Below are 23,771 nucleotides of genomic sequence, written 5' to 3'. Positions count from 1 at the left end.
GCGGGGAGGCTGGGGAGAAAGGACAAGAAAAACTCCATCCTCTCAGACAGGATGCAGTCCAAAAGCATGCCACTGGCCCTGGGCTAGAGATGGAAAAAGAGACACCCATGAGAAATTAGAGACTTAAGGTACATAGAAGGAGTTCAAATGTACTCTAACCACACCGGATTGGAAACCAGATTCCAGACTAAGAAAACATGTAGATCTCAACAAATGAAATGGGAAACTGCCTCACAGAAACACCGCCACGACCCAAGACACATGGATGGAACTCAAATGCTGAGCTCACAAAGATAAGTAACCCAGCATGAGAAAGATGAAAGTAGCAGATGAATCAAAAAGAATTTACTCCAACAAAAGGACAGATAATAGAGCACTCTAAGAATATGAATGTTTTAAAAATGTTTGATAAGATAAAGGATAGACTAGAACATACACATGAAGACCAAAATATTGTAAAATGAAAGAACAAGATTTCAAAAAGAACCACATAAAGATCCAGAATTTTAAAATTGTTAATGAAAAAAATAGACCATTTTAATATACTGTAGTGCTGTTTATAATTTTTCTTCTCACCTTCCCCTCAGGAAGAGGCTAGTTCTCCGTGTCACTGATGTTGGGCTTGGCCACTGACTTGTTTTGGTTAATGGCCTAAGCAACACAGCACCAGTTGTAAGCAGAGGCTTTAGGAAGCACATCTAGGCCAGCCCTCCTGCATAGCGTGAGAGCTTCACATCCCAGACAGGGAATGCTCTCCTCCTTCAGCCTGAGTCTTAGAATGAGAAGGCATGCGGAGTCAACTGAACTTGACCTTGTGGAAGTGACACCCAAGCCACTGAGATTTTAAGGCTGTTTGTTACTTTGCATTACCGAAGCAAAAGTTGTTCATTGCAGCCAGCTGAAGAAAGAATTAGTGAAATTAAAGATGAATCTGAAGAAAGCCCAGGACTCAATGTAGCTAAACAAATTTAATAAAATATATGAAGTTAAGAGACATGAGTATAGAATAAGAATTTCCAGCATATACTTGTATGCTCAAGGTACAGAGAAAATGGGGAATATGTCAGTTTTCTGTAGTCATGAAACAACTTGGCACAAATAGCAACTGCTCTGAGGTCCTAGTCACATGGCCCTTGCTTCTTTAACACTAGCAGGTGACTCTCTCTCCAGTCTTCCAGAATGTAACGTAATCATGGGAGTCACTATTCCATCTTCACAGGCTCCAGCCACACTCAAGGGAAAGGGATTTACTGGGGTTTACACCCCGGGGTGGAATTTTAGGGGACAGCTTAGAATTTTGCCTACCACATGGAAAAGGCACTCTTAGAGGGTATAATAGGCTCTAGGTCACACCACTGCTATCACTTTTGCTCTTACCACTACTTCAAAGTTACGGCACATGGCATTGCCCTCAGGATCCTAAGGGCACAGCAGGGTTCCCTCTAGAGCCATAGAAAACTGACTCCTGTCCCCATGTCAAGTCATCTCCTTTCTTCCATCTTTCAGGTCAATCTAATATCCTACCTGTGGATCCAAAATTCCACTTCTAGGGAATAAACTGCACTGGTTTTCTGTCAATATAAATACTTCATGTGTGTCTCACATGTGTTTTTTCAAGTTGCCTTTTCAACTTTTAGGAACACATTAATAGAAAAGTTATTTAGATTGTCCTCTTGTCTCTATTTTACTATTAAAAGACTTTGATTCAATAACATTGCAAATTCTGGGAAGATACTATGGATGCTGATAGTTGAACGCCCTTTTAAAATTCCCCAAAGCTGAAAAGGGAAATCCATTAGCATTCTGTTTGTTCTAGAGTTTATTGGCTTATGGGCATCATCTTTATTGTTTTACAGGAACACACACTTTTTTTTTTTAATTGATCAATGACAGAATACAAATGGACAATTAATCTTGGCTGTTTATTGCTTCTATAATTCTTTGGAAACAGAAGGGGGAAAATGTCTTGTGTGCTTATTACACAAAGGCAGTAACTCAGCTCATTTCTCCAGCTGTGGAACAGATTACAAACCTCATTTTAAAATTACCCAATGTATATTTTAATTGATTAAAATTCTCCTAGCATCATTTGAAGATATGAAAATAGTTGTGACACTTCTGTGAATAAGTTTAATTCCTATGATAACCGTCTCTGCCCTTCCCTTCTCTCCTCTTGTGAATTATGCATCACTGAAAAACTATAGATGGTTTTATATCTGTGACCCTTTTAATGAACAAGCAGAACTCGTGGACTATAATCAGAAAATTACTTTATCTGTTTCCTCCATTGCCTCTTTAAGTTTATTATGTGGGGCTGGGCTTTCCCTTGTCCTTAGGTATAGTTCAGGACAATGGACATGACTTTTCTAGTCACTCTTAAATAATGAAAATACTTCGAGTCACTCTAAGTCCAAACAATCAATCACATTTCTGCAATTAATGTGCCCAATCTAATATAGCCCTCAAACTCTTCCCACTTCATGTAAACTTTTCACCTGCAGCTATGGCCTGCGGAACACTGGCCACCTATACTGGGGAAAGTAGACAGAGACAGATTCTTCTCTCTTTATCCAGACTGCTAATTTAGGTTACCCCATTTTCTGATACAAAAGTGGGGATGAGGTAGGAGGAGGAGGAGGCAGCAGCAAAGTTCTTCTGTGACTAATGCAGATATAAGGACCTAATGCTGGTGATCTATGAACTTGGTGAGCATTTAAAGCTTACTTTTTCTCTTGAGCCAAGGATAGGATGGTGGTGAGGGGAATCAGAGGGAGAGGTAGAGAACCTCTACTCCACCATCATCACTGGGGACCTTTCACCTACAGATCCTTTTGTGCAGATGATGACTTAAGGCTCTTCCCTCCTGCTGGGGTCCAGGTGGCCATGTATATATATGTCTCATTTTTATTTATTTACTTATCGTTATTGGGGAATATTGGGGAACAGCATGTTTCTCCAGGGTCCATCAGCTCCAAGTCGTTGTCCTTCAATCTAGTTGTGGAGGGCGCAGCTCAGCTCCAAGTCCAGTTGCCATTGCAGAGAGTGCAGCCCACCATCCCATGCGGGAATTGAACTGGCAACCTTGTTGTTAAGAGCTCACACTCTAACCAACTGAGCCATCTGGCTGCCACTCCGGAAGCTCAGTGGCATCACGTTGTCTTCAGTCTAGTTATGGAGGGCGCAGCTCACTGGCCTATGTAGGAATCGAACCGGCAACCTTGTTGTTCAGAGCTCGCATTCTAACCAACTGAGCTATCCGGCCGTCCCCAGGTAGCCCTCAGAAGTCACCCAGCCAGCTCACTCTCCAGGGTGGTCTACCTTTGGTCCTTGGGAAACAAACCTGTACTCTGTGCTCTATCAAACTATGGGACAATGCAGCTATAACTCTTTTGATCCACCATCCATCAGAGGAGCTAGCCAGCCAGTCTCTTCTCCTTAGATCTCAGGCATGAATCTCTGATCCACTATGCCTGCCAGTCTGTAGGGGATATACATTAAATACTCCAGATGGTCTGCATGAAACCCCTTTGTCTAGACTTCAAAAGAAGGGACAAGTACCTCACACCCCTCTCTCACAGTCGCCAGCAGGGGCACTCAAACCCACCACCAGTTGTTTGCAGTTAGATCGCCTGCCACCTCCAGCTGATAAAACAGGCTGGACTGGCCCAGAAAATAAACTGGTTCTCCTGTGCTTCTTTTCCAAGGCTGCCCTGTGGCCTTACACCTGACTTTGGAAATGTGACCTTTGTTGTCTCGAACCACAGCTAAAACTGAAAACTAAAAATGTTCTATTTTAACATTCTGTTACATGTGTACCCATATTTCTATCGACTGTTTCATTTTTATTTTTTTCCAGTAGAAAATATATGGATTCTATTGGTTCACAAACTCCTGCAAGCAGAATTTGAACTCCCAAGAGTTAAACAGTTGCAGAAACTGAGGTTTAAACACCATGAGGGATGAAATGTTTGGGTGAGGTGGGTACCTAGTCAGAAGCATACAGAAGTGAGAGTCAAAGAGCTCCAGACCCATAGAGCATATTGCAGAGTGGACAGAGTTCATGAGTGTTTATTCTCCCACCCTGCTCTTCCTCTATGACAGCACCATGTAGCATAGTCACCCTGGGAGTTATCTTAGATTCCTCTCCCTCTCACCTGCCAGATCTAATCAGTCACCAAGTCCTATTAATGCTATTTATAAAACATCCTTCCTATCTAGCCCCTCCTCCCATCCACTCTGCCATTGTTTTCATTTAGGTTCTCATTAACTCTTACCTGTGTTTTTCTTCAAGATAGGAAAGTGAATCATACCTATATGCTAATGGAAAAGAGTCCATAGAGTAGAAGAGATTGAAAATATTTGAGAAGACCACTGGTGAAGCCAGACCCTTAGAGGAAAAGGAGACGTGGAACTTTAAACCCAGGAAAACAGGTAAATCTTGGACAGGAAAAGAAAAACTTCACCATCTGAGACACTGATGTTCCCATAAAGCTAAATTTATTAAGCTTTTTAATGTTAATATTTTCTTTCTTTTCTGAAACAAGTTAATATTAGATGGTGTATTTTTCATGTCCTTACTTGAAAAATTTTTTAACTTGGCAAGTTTTCAATCCATATATATATATATACATATATATATATATATGTATATATATATGTGTATATATATATATACACACACACACACACACATATATATTTTTTTTTTGAAATTTTGCTATTTCTTCAAATCCAAATCCAATTCTGCAATCAGGAGTATCTGTCTAGCTGCAGACTTATCTCTGCTTTCTGATCTTTTCCCTTTCTCCTTAGGGAGAAACTTTTTATTGACTGTTTACACTCTCTTTCTCCCTTACTCTCATTCATCATTCCATCGCAGACTTCCTCCTAGCTGTATTTCTCTACTGAAATTGCCTGAGGCTGAGGTCACACTAACCTCCAATTGCCAAACACAGTGGTAACTTTTTTGTCTTCATGATGCTAATGAAAGTTCTTTCATCTTAAATTACTAAATTCCCTTCCATTCTCCTATGTCTTTTCCTCATGATCTCTGTCCTTCACTCTGACCACTCCTTCTCTGTGTCCTTTTGTTGGCTTTTCCACTAAGTTCAGAGTTTCAATGCTGAAGACTTTGCTCTACATTCTCTAGGGGCCATCTCATCCAGCCTTCTACCACTGGCTGTGTTCTGACAATTCCTCTTTAGTTATCTCATGTAATCTTTGTCACTCTATGAAGTAAACATTACCTTTTCCATCTGAAGGAAATGAAGCTGAGAAAACTAAAGTAATTTGCAAAGTTTCCAGTAACAAAAAACATGCATTTAATCCACAACCTTATGAATCCAAAAGTATGGCCCTTTGACTCTAAACGATAGTGTTAAGGATAAAATAAGATAATGTATAAAGATGTTAAGAAAACCGATACAAAGGTGTTAGGAAAACTATTTTAATGAATTTCTGGCATTGTATAATAAAATTGTGTAAAGAGCCAAACTTCCCTTCTTTAATACCATCTGTCTCTTGCTCTCTCCCTTCTCTCTGAGGTGGTGAAGTAAATCTCAGCACATTTCAACTTTTTCCTTATCCTTTCACTGACCATGGATTCAGCCAGGGATCCACACATATGAACAGGACATATCTTAACTCCTGATTCTGGACTAACAGGAATTACTTCTCCAAGGTAGCACAAAAAGACAAGAAATACTAGGTATATGAAAAGACTGCATTTCCAAAGGAGACTCTTCTGATGAATTGCCATAGATGGTAATTATTTCTACTGAAATAAAGTTGCTGTACAGTAGCAACTTCTATAGATTTTCTATTTAGTGGACTCAAAAAGAAGCAAAAGGACATAACTGCTATGAAGCCAAAGTAGGTAACCATAAAGCAGGAAGGATCTGAGATATTAAAGACAACTTGGATACCAAAAATATCAATGCCAAATAAAAAGTTGCTGAGTAACAGATTGGAAATGACTGAAAATCTCATCAAAGTAGATGATAAGCTTGAGAAATTCTGCTAATATTCAGAGAAAAGGCAAAAAGACTAAATTTATTAAATAAAAGATGATCTGGGAGACGACTACATAATGTGTGCACACTTCCAAAAAGAAAAAAAATCAATTAAAAATAATTAGAAAAAAATTGAATATTGAGATGATAAAAAGATTTAAGTCTTCAAATCGAAACTACTCAAAGACTGCCAAGAAAAATTAATGAAACATTATCACCATGATATAATATGGGGGGGGGATTTAGTATTTATTAGAAAAAAGAAAACAATGTTTAAGCATCCAGAGAGAAAAACAGGTTATGTGACCCAAGCATTTTATACAAAGAAAAACAGAAAAGTATTCTTATTTGTACAAGACTTCCTGAAAACAATTTCTTAAAAACATTCTCAGCTACACATGTTCTCCTAAAAAAATTACTTGAATATATACTTAAACTTGTGATATGAATTTAAGGATGAAGGAACTGTAATATTATTAAGCTGGTATAAGCAGTAGAACAACGTAACAGAGTTAAGTCTAAATAAACTTAGTCAAGATGGGCATAAACCTTAAAGAAAATGTCAAAATTAATTCTTTAAATAGAAAATGATTTCAGTACTTATTAAAAATAAATTTGATTTTAATAATCCCAGATTATATCAACAAAAGGCTAAGGAACGGAAGAGCTGGAGAAAGAGAGGTAGTAAAAATGTCAAATTCCTCATTTTACAGAAAGAAAAATAATAAATACCATTTCTTCCTGGCATTGATTAGGAAAAACAAGTGCACATGTGCACACACATACACACACACACACCCCTCAAAGGTAGCAATAGTTGGACTTTTAAGTTATAATCCATACCTTTTAATCTATCAGAAGAAAAGTGAGCAAATAAAATACAGTCCAGAGAGCTAAAGACAAAGGTTGAATAGCATGAGCAATTCTTATGACATATTGTTTCTTCTTTTAAAGTAAATAAAAAGAATGCATAGTATAAAATCATAATTCTGTAACAATGATATTCATACACATTGTCCACATGCATAGTTAAAAAACTGGAAAACTTATGCCAAAATGTTAGGTGTGGTTATCTGTGGGTAGTAGGATTAGAGGTAATTCTGATATTTGTCTTTATACTCCTCTGTATTTTCCAAAACCAAAATATAAAATTCGTCAACTGTCTGGCATGCTCCTTAACCTTGTTCATAAACTTACTTTAAACTCAAATATATTTATACACAAATTTATATACGATACTCAAATATTCTTACCTCTTTCTGCTCATATGATTTCTCAGAAAAAAATTTAAATAGTGACAAAGTACTGAAGTATATTAATGGAGAGTATGATTTTTTTTTTAAAAAAAAAGTCTTGACTAATTAAATATTATGGGAAAGAAGTATTAAGTTACGTGAACTTAGAAAATTTGAAGCAGAATTTCATGAGGCACTTTTACACCCTCCAGGAGGGGGCAGAGGTGAGGATGGGGACAAACACTCTGCCTGAGTTGCTCCAAGCAACATTCCCAACTGCAGACAGGAAAGCTGGGCTGGGTCAGGGGTGTGGCTGAGGGACAACTGCTGTATGTATTAGACCTGGCAGTGGAGTCTTTCAAAGTGTTTACAAAGATTTTCTATGAACCAACTAATTCAGGGAATAACCTGTGCCTTTGGGTATAGAAAAGAAACTACAATGGAAGAATGGTGGTGAAAGAAGAGAAAGACTTCTATAAGTGCAAGACATTCTTGGGGTAGAAGCTTCAAGATTAAACTTTGAGGCAATTCTGACCTTTTTATGTAAGGCTTAATGTTAGTCAAGTAGAATAAATAATCTGATTAAAATGTACAAAGTCATGGAACTAAAAGTGAAACTTTTACTGCTAAACAGTTATATGTATGTCAGATTCAGTAAGAAATATTTCTTTATAGGACAATGAATGACTCTCCACCCTATCAGACTAACGCTCATTTTTTCATATTTTGTAAATTATCCCTTTTCTATCCTGAAATGAAATTCATAGAAAATATAGCCTATGTATATACATACTTTCAAAAACAAAAAAATGTAACATCCTGACTATCCTAAAAGAGACATAAAAGGAAGTAAATTTAATGAAGTAATACACAGTTTAACTCATAACTACTCTGGCAGGATGACATTAGAAGACAAAATTTCTAAAAGCCTGAAGGAGGGGCTGGCCTGGTGGCTCAGGCGGTTGGAGCTCCGTGCTCCTGAGGCCGAAAGCTGCCGGTTGGATTCCCACATGGGCCAGTGGACTCTCAACCACAAGGTTGCAGGTTCAACTTCTACAACGGATGGTGGGCTGTGCCCCCTGCAACTAACAATGGCAACTGGACCTGGAGCTGAGCTGCTCCCTCCACAACTAAGATTGAAAGGACAACTACTTGACTTAGAAAAAGTCCTGGAAATACACACTGTTCCCCAATAAAGTCCTGTACCCCTTCCCTAATAAAATCTTTTAAAAAATAATAAAAAAATAAAAGAAATAAAAGCCTAAAGGAGATAGTAGCATGCAATGGAGAATCACTTGTGGAAAGCAATGGAGGTTGTGGCAAATTAGTCATATTACAGATGTCTTGTGAATCACAAAAATTTCATGAAATTATGAAGAAAATATATTTTTAAAACATTTTGATTGTTGAGGATTAATTCCACTTTGGAATACATATTTAAATGTAGTAACTATATTTAATCATTAAATCAATGTCAGAATGTTGAGCTCCACACACCAAATACACCTAAACTGAAATATAAACACATATGAAGACTTTATAAAATCTTTTCAGAATTAGGAAATTTGGCAGATACCCCAAATGAGCCTACTATCATCTGCAGGTTCAACCAACATCTTGCACCAATTAGGGAAGCAGTGTGGAGTCTTAACAGTGGTATGTGTCCTTGGTCAAGATGTTTTAACTTCTCTGAATCACAGATCTATGTAAAGAGCATAATAATGGCTACCTATTAGGGTTGTGAAGAGGTTTTTTTGTTTTGTTTTGTTTTGTTTTTTAACGTATGTAAAGTACCTCAATAAATAAATGGTGGCAAGTTGTAGCACTAGCAAGACTACTTCCCTAAATTCTATATGGTTCCTTAAGATTGGATGCAATTCTTTGGGTGCCTACTTATCAGGATGAATTCTTTTACAACTGATGACAAAATGAAAATGTCTCAACCCTACGATCTTGGGAAGACAGATCTTTTAAGATAGAAGATCTTGAAAGACAGAAAGATGAAGTGGGAGTTCCAAAAATCAAGCCTTTGTTCAGTGGGGTGTTGAGAGCTAGAAATTCTAATGATTGTTTCCATTATCTCAGATTAAAATGTCTGAGGAGGGGTCTGAAGGCTATTCCTGAAGGATTTGCTGAAATAATAGGTTATGCTCTTCACCCACCCCACCACTTACTCACAGTTCAGAGGGCTCAGAGGGTACTCTTTTCTTCTGTCAGCCAGTTGAAGTAGCCCCCACCTACTGTAATGAAAACCCTAGGATGCCAGTTTAGAATAGTTCAGCACCTTTGTAAATGACCCACATCACTTTTAACATCACACTGAGTTTCATTAGAAATCTAGCTGAGATGTGTGACATACTTTGCTGCCATTCCTACATTATTGAACTCATATACATATATATTCATTTAAAATGAGCAAAATCTTCATTACTACAAGAACTGGAAAGAATATAAAATTTAATGGATATTCTCAAAGTGTGGATTATGGCTATAAGTGCTCCAGTATCCACCGGTAAAAATGATCAGAATCTAGATGACTTCTAAAGTGCTTTCCAATTTTAGTACTCTAGGACTATTATTTCTGCAAGTTGAATCACTGGGAAATTAACAGCACAATTAAATAAGGCAATTTGTGATCTAGTCTACACTAAGACTAGTCTCTTCGAGGCCCAAGGTATTTCCTAGAATACTGAGCTAAAAATGTAACTGCATTCTGCAACCAACGCAAACTTGTTCTAATTGATGGGAAGGAAAAAATTCAGTCCAGAGTGCCAGCAATTCCTCTGTGAGCTAGAGTGGCAGGGAGAATGTGGGGTCAGTGAAGCATCAAGTTACAGACCAAATGAGAGGTCTGGAGAAGAGTGGCAGGGTCTAATCATCCACTGCCTGAAGCTGCCAGAATTGGATCTATCACCTTTACTGGTTCACCAAGGACTGCTACAAGTATGCTTAGCATACAGACTAAGGGCTTCAAACATGTTTTATTAAAAGGGCCTTCAGTTCCAAATAGATCTTTATGGAATTATTTCCTTGAAGTTTTTAGTTCTGTCATATTAAAATTTCCATGAAAAAGTAATCAAAACCTAATGCTTACAGTGTTCTGCCACAAAGAAAAATATCATGGGTTTTGCTCCTATTAAAAACATGTGTTACATATATATACATAATTATGTAAGTCCCAGACCCAGTGTACACACATATACACAAAAAACCTTAGGGAAAAAATGATAATAATTTTGCTATGCCAACAAAATTCAGAACATAATTTGTACTCTGTCCATAACTCCCCTCATTAAGCCAATGCTTTGAAAAGTTCAGCAAATAAGGAATATTTCTGCATATTTGTGACATAGGCTGCAAACACCAGATCTGTAGGGATGAATTAAGGTCACTTTTAAAATTCAAACAGTATTTTCTGGACCTAGTTAGCTGCTGAATCGTGTGCCTCTGCACTATCTTTTCCTAAGGGAAAGTTAATTTTAGAAAGAAGAAAAAGTTTGCCAGGAAAACAATCACATTGGCTCAATACCTAGACAGTGACTCTTTTCTTAAAGTTCAAAATGCTTTACAGACAGTCTCTTGCTTGTCCTAAATATCCTTGAAAGCAGGTACCAAATACCATCCTTATTTCATAACAAGCATCTCATTTTGTTGAAAGTTGTATGATTTAATTGTATACCTACTTCATGGTATTTTAAAAAATTAGTCCTTCACCTCAATTTTCCAACAGACAAATAGAAATCTTTATTTTCCCTGGCAGTTACACTCTGAGAGTTTGTTAGGTACTTAAAATCGTTCAGGCATGTATATAAATATATATGAAAAGCAGCAGATGTACATCTGTGACAAAGTGTAAGACGGAGAAATATTCAGTTATATGTGTAAATTCATATACAAGGTAATTTACAGACACTCCTAACCAATTCAGGGTAAAAGAGCTTGGTTCAAATAATTAGGAATGTAAACAGGATCTAAATTTAAATAATAATTCCTTCTTCCGGTTCCTAGAGATAGTAGTCCATTTCTGTGTCTAGATTTAAAGTAACCAACCTGTAAAAATGCTAGTGGTCATTGACAGAAAGTCAGTTGGTGCAAGTACAGTGAAGCAAGATTTTCTGATTCCCATGAGTGTAGGCCTCAGCCCTTTCTAATCGCCAAAGTGCTTGTCAAGGAATTCTTACATTTCTAAAATTGATGTTTAAAATCGAACTCTGTAACAAGGATTTTTAGAACTACTGTATTTCCCTCTCTCCACCCTCTAGCTGTTTCCCATGACTCTCCGTTTCCAAAATTGCCATCTCTGAACCAATGGTACCCCACCAAATTTATCAACTAGAAGGGTTGATTTTTAACTCTGTTTTTATTCTCTACTGACACACCCATCTTCCAGATGAGACTTCCAAATACTACCTCCTCTCCCTCCTACGCGGGCCTTACAGATACTTCCAAGTGCTGATGAGAGGAGAGCGCATCGCAATCACCAGGAGTGTTTTAAATATATACACAGATTTCTGAATCAGGATCTCAGCTCCGGACTAGGACCTTATTGCTTTAGGCTGTTACAAAGTTCTAGCACCGCAGTCACCCAGAAAACCTTGTAAACTTATCACAGTATTTGATTTTCAGGAAAATTAAACCCCGAAGACCCTCAACCTATTGTTTGGTGCAGGTACAAAAGATAAGACGATATACCTACCTTGACCAAGGGCGAATATCCCCCTAAAGTTAGAATGATGACAGAAGGCCGGGGGGTGGGCAGGTATGTTTTGGAAGGAGAGAGTCTGTGATATTTCAGCCTGGAGATCGTTGCATACTGGAGGGGAACCGCGGGTGTTTGTGCCGCACACACCTGGTGAGGTGCTCCCCTAGGGCGTCGGGGTCCGGGAGCCGCCCGGGGCGGAGGGGGGCGGGGGGAGTGAGGTTGGGAAGGAGACGGGTCCCCCGCACCGCGAAGTAGAAGCCGGGATGGCCGAGGGTCCGAGTCCCTGCCGACCGATCGCCCAGGGCTTCCGGGTGCCGAGGAGAACCCGGGAGGGGGCGAGGGAGGAAGAAGGAGGTGACAACCTGAGGAGGCCGAACGGCACCTGGTACGCTAGCCTGGCCGCGCTCGAGGGAGAGCGGCACCCCGCGCCCCTCCTTACCTTGCGCGCGAGGTCGGAGTGAGGAGCCGGGGACCCGGGAGCGCAGGGCTCCAGCGAGGGCGCGTGCCGCTGGGTGTCCGCTGGCAGCTCTGCCCGACAGCCGTCCGGGGTCTCCGAGACATTCGGGCGTCTTGCTTCCAGCCCCTGAGCGCGTCTCGGCCCCCTTCTCCGGCCCTACCCCTGCTGCCTGCCTCCTCTCCCCTCCCGCGGCCTTTTGCCGCGCTCCCCTTCTCCCCCTGCTGTTTATTCCGGAGAGCGGTGGCCCCTCTCCGAGCCTGCCCTCCCCCGGCGCGTGCACGCACACACCTCCCCCAGAAACGCGCTCTCTTAGCCAGGAGGCAGCGACTGGATTCCTTGAAATTCTGGGCGATCTCAGAAAATCCTTTAAAATATCTTTGATATGCCCCATGAGGTTCAAGACAGGCACCGCTTCCATTCACACACACACACACAGCGTCTCTGTCTTAACCACATCACTTAACACGTAGATTGTGCTCTGAGAATCTCCTGCCAGTCATTTTAATTTTTGCAAAATAACTCCTTCCGTTTTACTGTTTGTAAAAACCAGACGTCCCCACTATTTAAACTTAGGTTGCCAGAATGTTAGATTGGCCTCGGAGAAAATATGTTCGGCTGTACAAGACTTGGCAAGTCTATTTTGCCATCACTGTCAATGCCTGCCACCTGTCAGGGCTCCCCAGTCTGGGCCAGAGCAGTTAATTACACCTGGCTGTGGTTACTGAGCATGCCCAGAGCCTCTGTTCTCACTTAGAAGAGACGCAATTCCAAAGTCAAAGTTCTGAAAAGGAACAAGTGGATGTACTCAGAGTTTTAACGGCGAGGGAACTAGCAATGAGCAGAGCATACTGAATAACATAAAAGGTAAGAACGATGCGAAGGGATCAGTGAAAACACCGTTGTATCACTAAGATGCAGGAGCTGGAGTGACGTAATCCCTCGTGGGACTGTGAAAGGATTAGTTAAATGGCAGTCCATTTATTCATTCATTCATTTACCTATCCTTATACTATATATTTGTCGAGTAGGATAGAGGCAGCATAGCATTATTCATAATCAGTCATGCTATAATTTCAAAGATGCTAGGAATTAACATGAGAAATAAGGTTTCCAGGCGGGGAATTCCCACCCATTCTCAGGAATTTTCTTCCGCTTTCCCGTTCCCAAATCCCGAGATATAAACTGTTTTCTATTCTCCACAATGAATCATTTCTACAAAGTGATGGCCAATACTACCAACCACCTGGGTTCAAGGAACCGATTGTCCCGATTTCCCAACCAATTTTTCTCGGGATTCGGGAACGGGGAAAGCGAAAAAAATTCCTGTGAACGGGAGGGAATTCTCGCCTGGAAACCCTAATGAGAAGCAACCAGTTTATTACAGAGCCCTGATAATGCAAAATACCTATGAAAGACTCCACATTAATCCATTAATCCATTACCTTGATCAGATAATTTTCTAATCTGAGGACTGGAAAAAATTGGATACCTACTAGAATTGTCAAGCTTCTATATTGGGCAGGAGGTGGTTATCAGAAGATGAACTCATCAAACAAGTTATTGCAACTGAAAGGACCAGCTTGGGTGATATAGGAAGAGGGGTAGGGCAAAGTTAGCACAAAGATTTTTTATTCCTTCCACCAATACTTATTGAATGCTTGCTAGTTCAAGACACTGCTGGGTGCTAGGGATAAAAAAGTAAACAAGAAAGGCAACTTCCCCAACTTCACCAAACTGAATAGGGGGACAGACAAGTACACAGGCTGTTAAAAGTAAATTCTCTGATGGAGGACAGCACACACAGAAAGCAGTACACATGAAGCCCAGAGGAAGTGACTTTTATGCTGAGACATGAAGAGTGAGTGTCATTTGGCCAGGGACAGGAGACTAGGAGGAGAAAGAGTTTTCCAGTAGGGGTAGAGCATGCAGAGAAAGCCAAAGGTAAGAAAGAACAGGGCAATTCAAAGAATTTAAAGAAGTTCATTATGGCTGGAGGATTTTTTCTTGTGGTGGCAGTGTGAGTGGCTGCGAGGAAGAATAGGAAACAAGGCTACAGAGGTATGCAGAGGCAAGATCTTGGAGAGCCTTCTAGGCCATGTTTTCAAAATGCACTGTATTCCACAGACAATGGGGAAGCATTGAAATGTTATAGGCGAGGTAATGGCTTGAGCAGATTTTTGCTTGAGAAAGACTACTGGCTGCAGTGGTTGTCTTCCTCAAATGAGGATGGGGTTAGGAATGAGAGGGAATCAGGGAGAAGAGCTCTGGGAGGGGCATGTGGTCACTGAATACTAGCGTACAGATGGGCCTGTGTTTGTGGAATCTAAGTTCAGTCCCATGACAAGTCCCTAGAGAGACACACTTTTTCTGAAGAGAGGTGTGGAGGGAGGAGAGTCAATGGTGGTGAACAACTGAGAAACAATAGAAGTACAAATTAGAAATAGAGAGAAATGGTTTGTTTGGGTTTTTTTAATGAAGTATTTTTATATATATATAGTAATTATCTCATACAGTTCAAGGACAAAAAAGAATATTGATTTATAACTGAGTAGTGGAATAAATTAAAAGAAAATTTGACACAGAGAAATCATTTTTATATTCTAAATTTCCTACTGTGTAACAGCACACCAGCATGCTCCTACACCAGCTTTCTTCTCCTTTTGAAAGTTATTTTATTCCTACCATCTTTCACTCCGCCTGTCTAATCATTTTCTGACCTTCCTCAATTTGAACCCATCTATCTGAAATCAAAGTTCGTGCTCCTTCTAGTTACTAGGCCACGCTCTCTAGCTTCACTAAGTTCTAGACATCTATGGCTGCCACTGGGAGCTGAATTATTTCGCTGTAACCATGGTGGGCTGTAAACAGAAGATCTCATGGAAAGCATGAGTGCCAGGGCAAGGGTGCTCTGAGGTGACAGGGCTCTCCTGCTGGATCCTCCCATCTGACTGAGACAGATGGGCAGAGGTGAAAGCAAGGGGGAAGGGCTGGCTGAACTTAGGAGAGCAGAGCTAGAGCAGGACAGCCTGACATTTTACCCCTAGATCATGCACTTCATGATTCTTTTGTCATTGTTAAGATTATTTGTGGCTTTCTCTCTCTCTCATTTCAATTCTATTCTCCTCAATTTTCCTTATTTTTCATTTCTATTTCTCTTCTCTTTTTATTTTAAAACTGTTCACTTTTCTTTCTTTCTTCCTTCCTTTCTTTCTTCCTTTCTCTCTCTCTCTCTCTCTCTCTCTCTCTCTCTCTCTCTCTCTCTCTCTCTCTCTCTACTTTTCTTCCTTCATTCATTCCACAAATATTCTTGTATCTACTATCCATTTTATATGTAGTACTGTCTACCATGTTACTATGGTAAGTGCTGGATATACAAAGATGACCAAGGCAAGGTCCTTACACTTGAATTCAGTCAGTGGACTTAGGAACTCTATGGTTGCAAGTAACAGAAATGCAGTCAAGATAACTTAAGGAGGGGGAAAGGGAATTGCTTAAAAGGTAACAGGACTGTCAGCTGGAAGCCAGAGGCATGGACACAGACAGACTTCCTCAACAATCTGGAAATGGGAATTAAATGCAATCATGAATCTCTATTCTTCGCTTATCCTAATTCACTTTTATCTTCAATTTATCTCAATTCCAGTTTCCCAGGGAGGGGACTAAGTGGCCTTACTTGGGTCAGCTGCCCAGTCAAGGAAGACAGGGTGTCAGGGTCATGATGTAAAAACATGCCTACGAGAGTTTATCATGTAACTATATGGATGATGGCTAGCATAGGATGAGGATGAAAGGGTATGTGAAGTATGTGAGGAGGTTGGGAGGAAGGCAGCTCTTCAGAAAGAGTACTCAAGCAGACAACTTAACAGATGTTTACTATAAAAGTAAACATGTAAATAAGTAATTACAATATAATTGCTGCCTAAGTACGGTAATAAAGATATGAACAAAGTATTAAGGGAACACAGTGCACGGGGAGGGGGGGGGAAGGAGTCTCAACTTCAGAGATGTGAGGAATGCTTCATGGAGAAGGTGGTGTTTTGAGTTTTAAAAGACTAATCTGTGTTTACCACACAAACACACCAGCGAGTCTATAAGACTTGCAAAATTTTACCTTGTTTGGTGAACTAGTTTTTCAGTAAGGATAAGGCTTCAGGGAGAGACCAGTAATGAATCTTTTATAACAGTTATAGAGCGAGCTGATGTGGCCTGAAAGAAAAGATGTGCATGAGAGACATTTAGAGACAGGCTTGGAATCCAGAGGATTGGATGTGGGGAGTTGCAAAGAAAGAGAAGCCAGAGATGACTTTAAATATTCAAACTTGAACAACAAAGTGGACAACAAAGCCATTAAATGAAGGAGTAAAAAGAGGAGAGATTTTCTAGAGAATGGGTTTAGTTTTCAATATGTTGAATCACAGATATTGATGTGATTATTGAGTGAAGAAATCTAATAGGCAGTTAATAAGAGTATGATACTCAAGGAGAAAGTAAGTTGCTAAATATATTGATTTGGACTTTATTAACCTGGAGGTCATTGATCCCACGGGTGTGGATGAGATCATTCAAGGAAATCATGTGCAAGGAAAGAACCAAGGGCCTGGGTGGATCTCTGAAGAACATGAACATCTGAGAGGCCAAGGGATGCAGGAGAGCCAGCAAAGGAAGAGGACTAAGAGAAAGCAGTATCATGCAAGGAAAGAAAACAAGTTTTTGAAGGAAGGGGATAGTAAATAGCGTCAAACACCTACATAGAAACTAAGTAATATTATAGGAGTATTCAAAAGAAGCTTTTCGATTGCCTATTTGAGGATCATGGTTGGTTTTTATGAGAGCAGTTTTAGTGAAGTGCTATGAAAACTAAGTACATTGCATTGTATCAGGATTTGTCAGTCTCAGCCCATGGATGTTTTGAATCCGACAATTCTGTTGTGGAACTCTCCTGTGCATTAGAGGATGTTTAGCAGCATCCTGGACCTCAGGGTGCCAGTAGCTCCTCCCCCACATCGTGACAACTGAATATGTCTTTGGACATTGACAAATGACCGCTGGGGGCAAAATGCCCCCACCACTTGAGAACTACTGCATTAAACTGAGAGGTGGATGGGAAACACAACAAATGTATTTTTCCAAAAAATATTAAGAGGTAGTATCACCTTTTAAAAATCTTTTTCTTTTCCTAATTTGCAAACATCTGTTTATTCTAAATTTAATTTTTTAAACCCAAGCTGCCTATGGGACAAATATCTACCTAAACCTTTTCTAGTTCACTTAAATAAAAAATATTTTATTCGTAAAATTCTAGATTCAAAATAAGATTTAGAGAACTATTTTAGAGTTAGACATATCTTTTTTCTTTCTACAGTGGTAGAAAGGATATCATTTATTATCCAGGGATAAGGATTGGACCGATGAGAGGGTAGGGAAACAAAGGGCACAAAAAAACTTTTGGAGGTGATGGATATGTTCCTTACTTTGATTGTGGTCATGGTTCCATGCTGTACACATATGTCAAACTTACCAGATAGTATACTTTCACTGTGTGCATTTTATTTCATACCAACTTGTACCTCAATAAATTTTGTAAAACAAAACAAAAAATAGAAATAAAAAAAGATAGGTTGCCTGTATGAATAGCAAGGAAGAATAGGTGATGAAGCTAGACAGGTAAGCTAGGGCTCAGATTGTCATACAATTTGTTGCAAGCTTCAGTTCTGTCCTATGTGTCATGGGGAGCCAATTGAGACTGCTAAACATGGGTGTGATCTAGACATATCTATTTTGTAAGCTAACACCCCATTTTGATAATCTTGTGACAATGTTGAGGACTTCCAGCCAAGTTGTAGTGGAAAATTTTACTGCCTTTGATGTTATAACTCAGCCAACAGTGATGACATTAAATATAATCTAAGGGCTGAATGTTAGTCCCTAATAGAATGTTTCTCTATTTCTTTGGTCTCATATAACATAAGGATACATTAATGAACTGTTACAAATAATATTTGCTAAATTTAGAGCAAAGTTAGGTACTAGGCCCAAAGTTGGTAACCACTTATCCTTTGTGCTCTAACTTTTATAAGTCTTGCCATGATTCCCCTCACTTTCTCCTACTACTCACTTTGAATAATCTTTCCTGGCCATTGTTGGAATTAGAATATGCAGTTTACCTACCAACTGGATATTGCTGAATTCAAATATTTTCAAACCTAATCTCAAATTACTACACTGTGTACTTTGGCTAACTCTTTCTGCCAAAATAGAGTATGATATCTTATTTTTAGAAGAATCAACTGTGCCACTATATTTATGACAGGGTTTAAATCAGAACCTGGTCTGCAGCTTAGTCAAACCATGTGCATTTACTGAGTTGATGTTGCTGGAAGGTCTTTAAATAGCAGCCAGACAACAGACTCAGGCCACTGTCTAAGAACCAAAAGGGGATGCATTTCAATTAAACAAATATGTTTAAAGTATTTACTATGTGTCAGGCACTGTGCCAAGTACTGAGAGAGAAAAAATAGCATGAACTTGGTCTCTGTCCATGAAGCTTAGAGTGTGGGAAAGATAGATATGTGTATGTAAGAGCAAGATAGGTGTACGAGAAAGATAGATCTATATGTGCAGTGTCTATAAGAAGCTCTCAAGGCAAAAGGAAAAAAACTTTAAGAAACGGGGTTTTAGTATTTCCAAAATAAACCCAAAAGACATTTGCAAGCCCATTCCCTGTTCATCCCAATTGTACCTTATCTGGTTGCAATGATCAGCTCCTTCTGTGCAGAGACAGCAGTGCTCACCAACTATTCCATATGTGCTCAATGTTGCCTAGGTCCTTCGCAGTTAGGTGGGGTCATATGACTGATCTGGCTACTGGCCAATGAGCAGAATCATAGAAGAACAGGAATGAGTTCTCCTGCTCTCTTCCCCTACCACCATGAACACAAAGGACCTGTGTTGAGACAGTGGATCTACATCAAAGTAGCCTAGAAAAATGAACAAACCACATGAATGGAAGCCCTGGGGAGCTGGCTGAACTAACAGAAAGCTTTACAGTATGAGAAATAAACATTTGCTATTAAACAAAACTGATGAACTGCTGTTAAACAAACGTTTGCCGAAATAACCTTTCCTATCACATCTTATCACCATCTCATCACATTAAACAAGAAATGTTCTGAGTCTTCATAATAAGAGTTTCATTTGCATTCATTCAGCAAATAACTTATTGACCACTTAGTATAGAGGTACTGCTTTAAGTGCTGAGAAAACCGTGATGAATAAGACAGAGTCCCTGCAGCTACAAGGAACTTACATTTTAGCGGGGAAGACAAACAATAAAATTTTCAGATAGTGATAAATGTAACAAAGAAATAAAGATCTTGCTTCTTGATCTTGCCGCATTTTCATTATTACCCCTTTCATGCTCCCATGTCCTTACTTTCTTCCCTGTTCAACTCAGATTCTATTCTCCATCATTATATTCCTATCCTCAACTCATTCACCCTTTTCTCCTGTTTTTTATACTTGCCTGGCAAAATCCCTACCTGGTTAAATCCAAATCTTTGCCATCTTCACACCTACTCCTGGGTAATTGAAAATGGCTGGAGGAAAACAATCATCCTGACTGGTCTTAGTTGGACCTCACGGCCACTATTCTCACTCATTCCTCCTTGCAGCTTCCTGGCAACCATATTACATTCCCTGCTTCATGCATCCCCCGTTTTCCTACGAGAGTAGCTCAGATTTCCTCTCTTCTGAACTTTCCAACAGTCCTCTGCCACACTCACTCACTGTCAATGATTTTGCTCCTGATTTCACTGACAAACTGAAAGGAATAAGGACTTCTAAAACTCCCATGATATCTGCCAATCCTTACCTAGCATTGGTACCCATATCCTCTATCTTCCCTCCTGTTACTGTATAGAAACTGTCCATTGTCCCATTTAAGGACAGTGTCTCTACTTGTGCACTAGATTCCATCACTGCTCATCTCCTGGGGTAGACATGGAGATGTGCCACTCAGATCCCCCTCCAAGGAATGACCCACAGTCAGCAGCCTCCATCTGTCAGCGCCTTCTGGCTCTGCCACAGCTGTGGAGTCACTTCACCTGAGTTCATGCCCTTCCTGGGGCAGCTTGCATGCAGTGACTGAGCAAGGTGGGGGGTATAAAAGCTCAGCCAAGCAGGACACTCTGAAGAGCCGTAGTCACTCCAGAGCTCTCTACAGGGCTGGCTGAGGTTCTGGCAGGTTGGATTCACAGCTAGACCTCTTCTTGTGCCCAATCCTACTTCCTCCCAACTCCTTTCACAAGTTTTGATTACTAGTGAATGTCTGCCACCCCAAATTCTGCTTCAGCATCTGAAAACTGAACTTGTCAAGTACAAAGAACTGAAATTGCCATACCTTAGGCCTCCTCCCTCTTACATCATCAGTTTTCCCTTCTCTACTGGTTCATTCCCATCATGACAGAAACATTCCTTCCTAAAAACCAAACTCACTTTGACCTGCTACTCCACTTCCCTGCTCCCCTGAACAGCAAAATTCCTGAAGACTGAATTAATTCCTTGCCTACCTGTCTCTCTGTATCGCCACTCCTGGCAACTTCATACTCATCACCCCACAGAAGCAGCGGTTGTCAGTGTCGCTGATAACCCATCATTGCTATATCAGTCGGTCAATTCTCAGTTCTCATCTCACTGATTGTTTAGCAGCTTCTGACCCAGTTGATCACTCTGCGTTAGACACTTCTTATTCGTTTGGCTTCGTTTGGCTTCTGAGACACAACTGTCACTTGATCCTCCTCCTGCTTCACTGTCTACAGTTGCTCCTTCTCATCTTCTTTGCTGGTTCTTCTTCCTCTGCTGAACCTCTAAACACTGAAGAACTCCAGGGTACAATTTTGACCCTTTCCTCATCACTACCAATATTCACTCTGTTAGTGATCTCATCCAGCCTCAGGGCTTTAAATACCATCTACATGTTGACAAATGCTAAATTTACATCTTGAGCTAGAGCTTCCTCTGAATGCCAGGTTCTTACATCCAGCTGCTCATTCTGAATCTCCATTTAGATGCTAACAGAAACTCAAACCTAACATGTCCTAAAAAACACAAAAAACAAAAAACAAAAACAACTGATCTCCTTCCTCATCACCCATTTCCCCCAAAAAAAGTCCTGTAACTCATCTCCTGATGTCTTCCTCATCTCAGCAGATAAGCTATTTCATTCTTTTAGTTATTGTACCAAAAATCCAAAGTCATCATTAACTTCTCTATCTCTTACACTCCCCATTCAATTCTTTGGCATATATCCAGTCTTTCTTCACTGCTCTCATTTACTTAGGACCCCTTTAAATTGTCATTTTATTAACACGATCTTCCTTAATTATCAAATATGTAAAATAAAATCCCACCCAGCCTACTGGTACTTATCTCCTTTACCCTGCTTTAGTTTTATCACTACTTGACATACAATATATTCCCTCGTTCATTTGTTTGTCTCAACTAGAATGGAAGCTTGAAGATGGCAGGAACTTTGTCCTGCTCTCTAGCTTCCTACTGGTGAGCAGAGTAGGTGCTCAATGTATTTTTTGAATACATAAATGGGTGAAAAAGAATGGACAGGAAATAGTGGTGGTACCGGGGGAGAAGCACTTGAGCATTAGAGCTAAATGACACGAAAGTGCCACGCATTTGAAGATTCTGAGGGAAAAGCAGTCCTGGCAGCAAAAAGGAAGTGGAAAGATCAAAGGTAGGAATGAGCTCAGCAACTAAATTATGTAGGACCTTATAAACTATTGTATTTTGAATTTCATTCCAAGTGTGATGGGAAGCCATTGCAAAGTTTTAATCAAGAGAGTACCCAGTCTCTATCCGATGGACATGCGTCCTATTTGGGAGACCACCTCAGGGATACTGTGGATACCTGATCATGGCATTGTACACCAGAAGCTAAACATTAATGAATGCCAACTATAATTTTATATATATAATGTGATGGCTGGGTGTGAGGTCGGAGGGATAGTGGATGGGGGGAGGGGGGTTCACAGTGTGAGGGATATAAATGATGAACGTCTAAGTATTACCTTGTCTTGTACACCTGAAACTAATAAATAAATTAATTATATATATATATATGTATATATATATATAAAATAAATAAAATTAAAAAATAAAGTATTTGCCACAAAAACTTCCCAGGTGAATTTTGCCAGGCAATTTAAACTTAAAAAAAAAAAAAAAAAGAGAGAGTACCCAGTCTCATAATTTAAAAGAAAAATCACCTTGGCTGCTGTGTGACTAGCAGAGGGTGGGGAGTGGCAACATGGAAGCCACCTGACCAGTGACAGAGGGTGTGTAGAAATCCAAGCAAGAGGACAGGATTTGAATGGCACCAGTCGAACAGGAAACGGTACAACATTTGAGGGTAGAAATGACAGGATGTGCTTATGTTTCCGGTAGGGTGTGCAGAAGGAAAAGAGAGGATTCAATGAAGATGTCTAACTTTTGCCCTGCACCCGGGCGTCCATTCAGGCAAATTTATTTTTGTAGGTTGATGGATCGTATTTAAGCCCATTAAAGTCTATTAAGTAAAAAAGATCCTTTGGGCAGCTAGTGGTTGAGGAGTTGGGGGAAAATGAAGAGAATCACATATAAAGGGGCAGCATGTTGGGGGTGGGGGTGGGGAATACCGCGTTCGGTGTTTGAAATGTGGAGTTTAAAAGCTAGAACTCGGGAGAAGCGTGTGTGCGGGGCAATACCGTGTTTCCCCTGTTATCTCTCTCACGCGCACAGACACACACCGTCTCTCTCCCTCCTGCATCTAAAGGTCTGGAGAACCATTCGTCTCTGGTGCCGTCCGCTTCCGAGGTGGTAGCGTCTTTTTTCCTCACGGTGCACCTTACGGGCGATGGGATGCTCGGAAATACAGCAGAATCGGGAGTGATCACCAACATGAACTCTGGGACCCAAATGGGATCGACCATTTCGTACTTCTCCGTGTCCATGAAACGCTGTACACAGCGACTCCGCGGTTTGTAAACTTCTTTACCCACGACGGCGCACACCCTCCCAGGTCCGCGACTGCGCCTCCTCTTTTCCCGGAACGAGCCGCGGAGACAATGCCCACGCAGGCCCCCTAGCGTCCTTCCGTCCAGCGCCGCCCTGGACGCCGGCGGCCCGCTCGTCCGGGCCAAGCGCCGGGGACCGGCGGACACGCGCACCCCTGCGAGGCCCCTCCGGCGCCGCCGCGTCCGGACGCCCGGGTTTCCCGCGGAGGCGCCCGGCCCGCCCCGCCCCGCCTCCCCCATCCCGTGGCCCCCACCCGCGCGCGCTCACTCCCAGCTCGTGGCCCTGATTGGCCGCCGCATTCC

General features: G+C 40.7%; 1 protein-coding gene across 1 annotated transcript in view; it reads right to left on the bottom strand.

Moving 5' to 3' along the window:
- Positions 1 to 12,625, bottom strand: part of RNF144B (ring finger protein 144B) — a 157,555-nt gene extending 144,930 nt beyond the window's left edge. The window contains exon 1 of the mRNA XM_081057996.1: positions 12,388 to 12,625. The gene's annotated coding sequence lies outside the window, so the exon portion shown is untranslated. The remainder of the gene's footprint in view (positions 1 to 12,387) is intronic.
- Between the last annotated feature and the right edge of the window lie 11,146 nt (positions 12,626 to 23,771).

Source organism: Rhinolophus hipposideros, assembly GCF_964194185.1.
Source record: "Rhinolophus hipposideros genome assembly, chromosome: 8".
Lineage (NCBI taxonomy): Eukaryota > Metazoa > Chordata > Mammalia > Chiroptera > Rhinolophidae > Rhinolophus > Rhinolophus hipposideros.
Note: the sequence above shows the minus strand (reverse complement) of the source record. Positions and strands in the feature narration are given on the sequence as shown.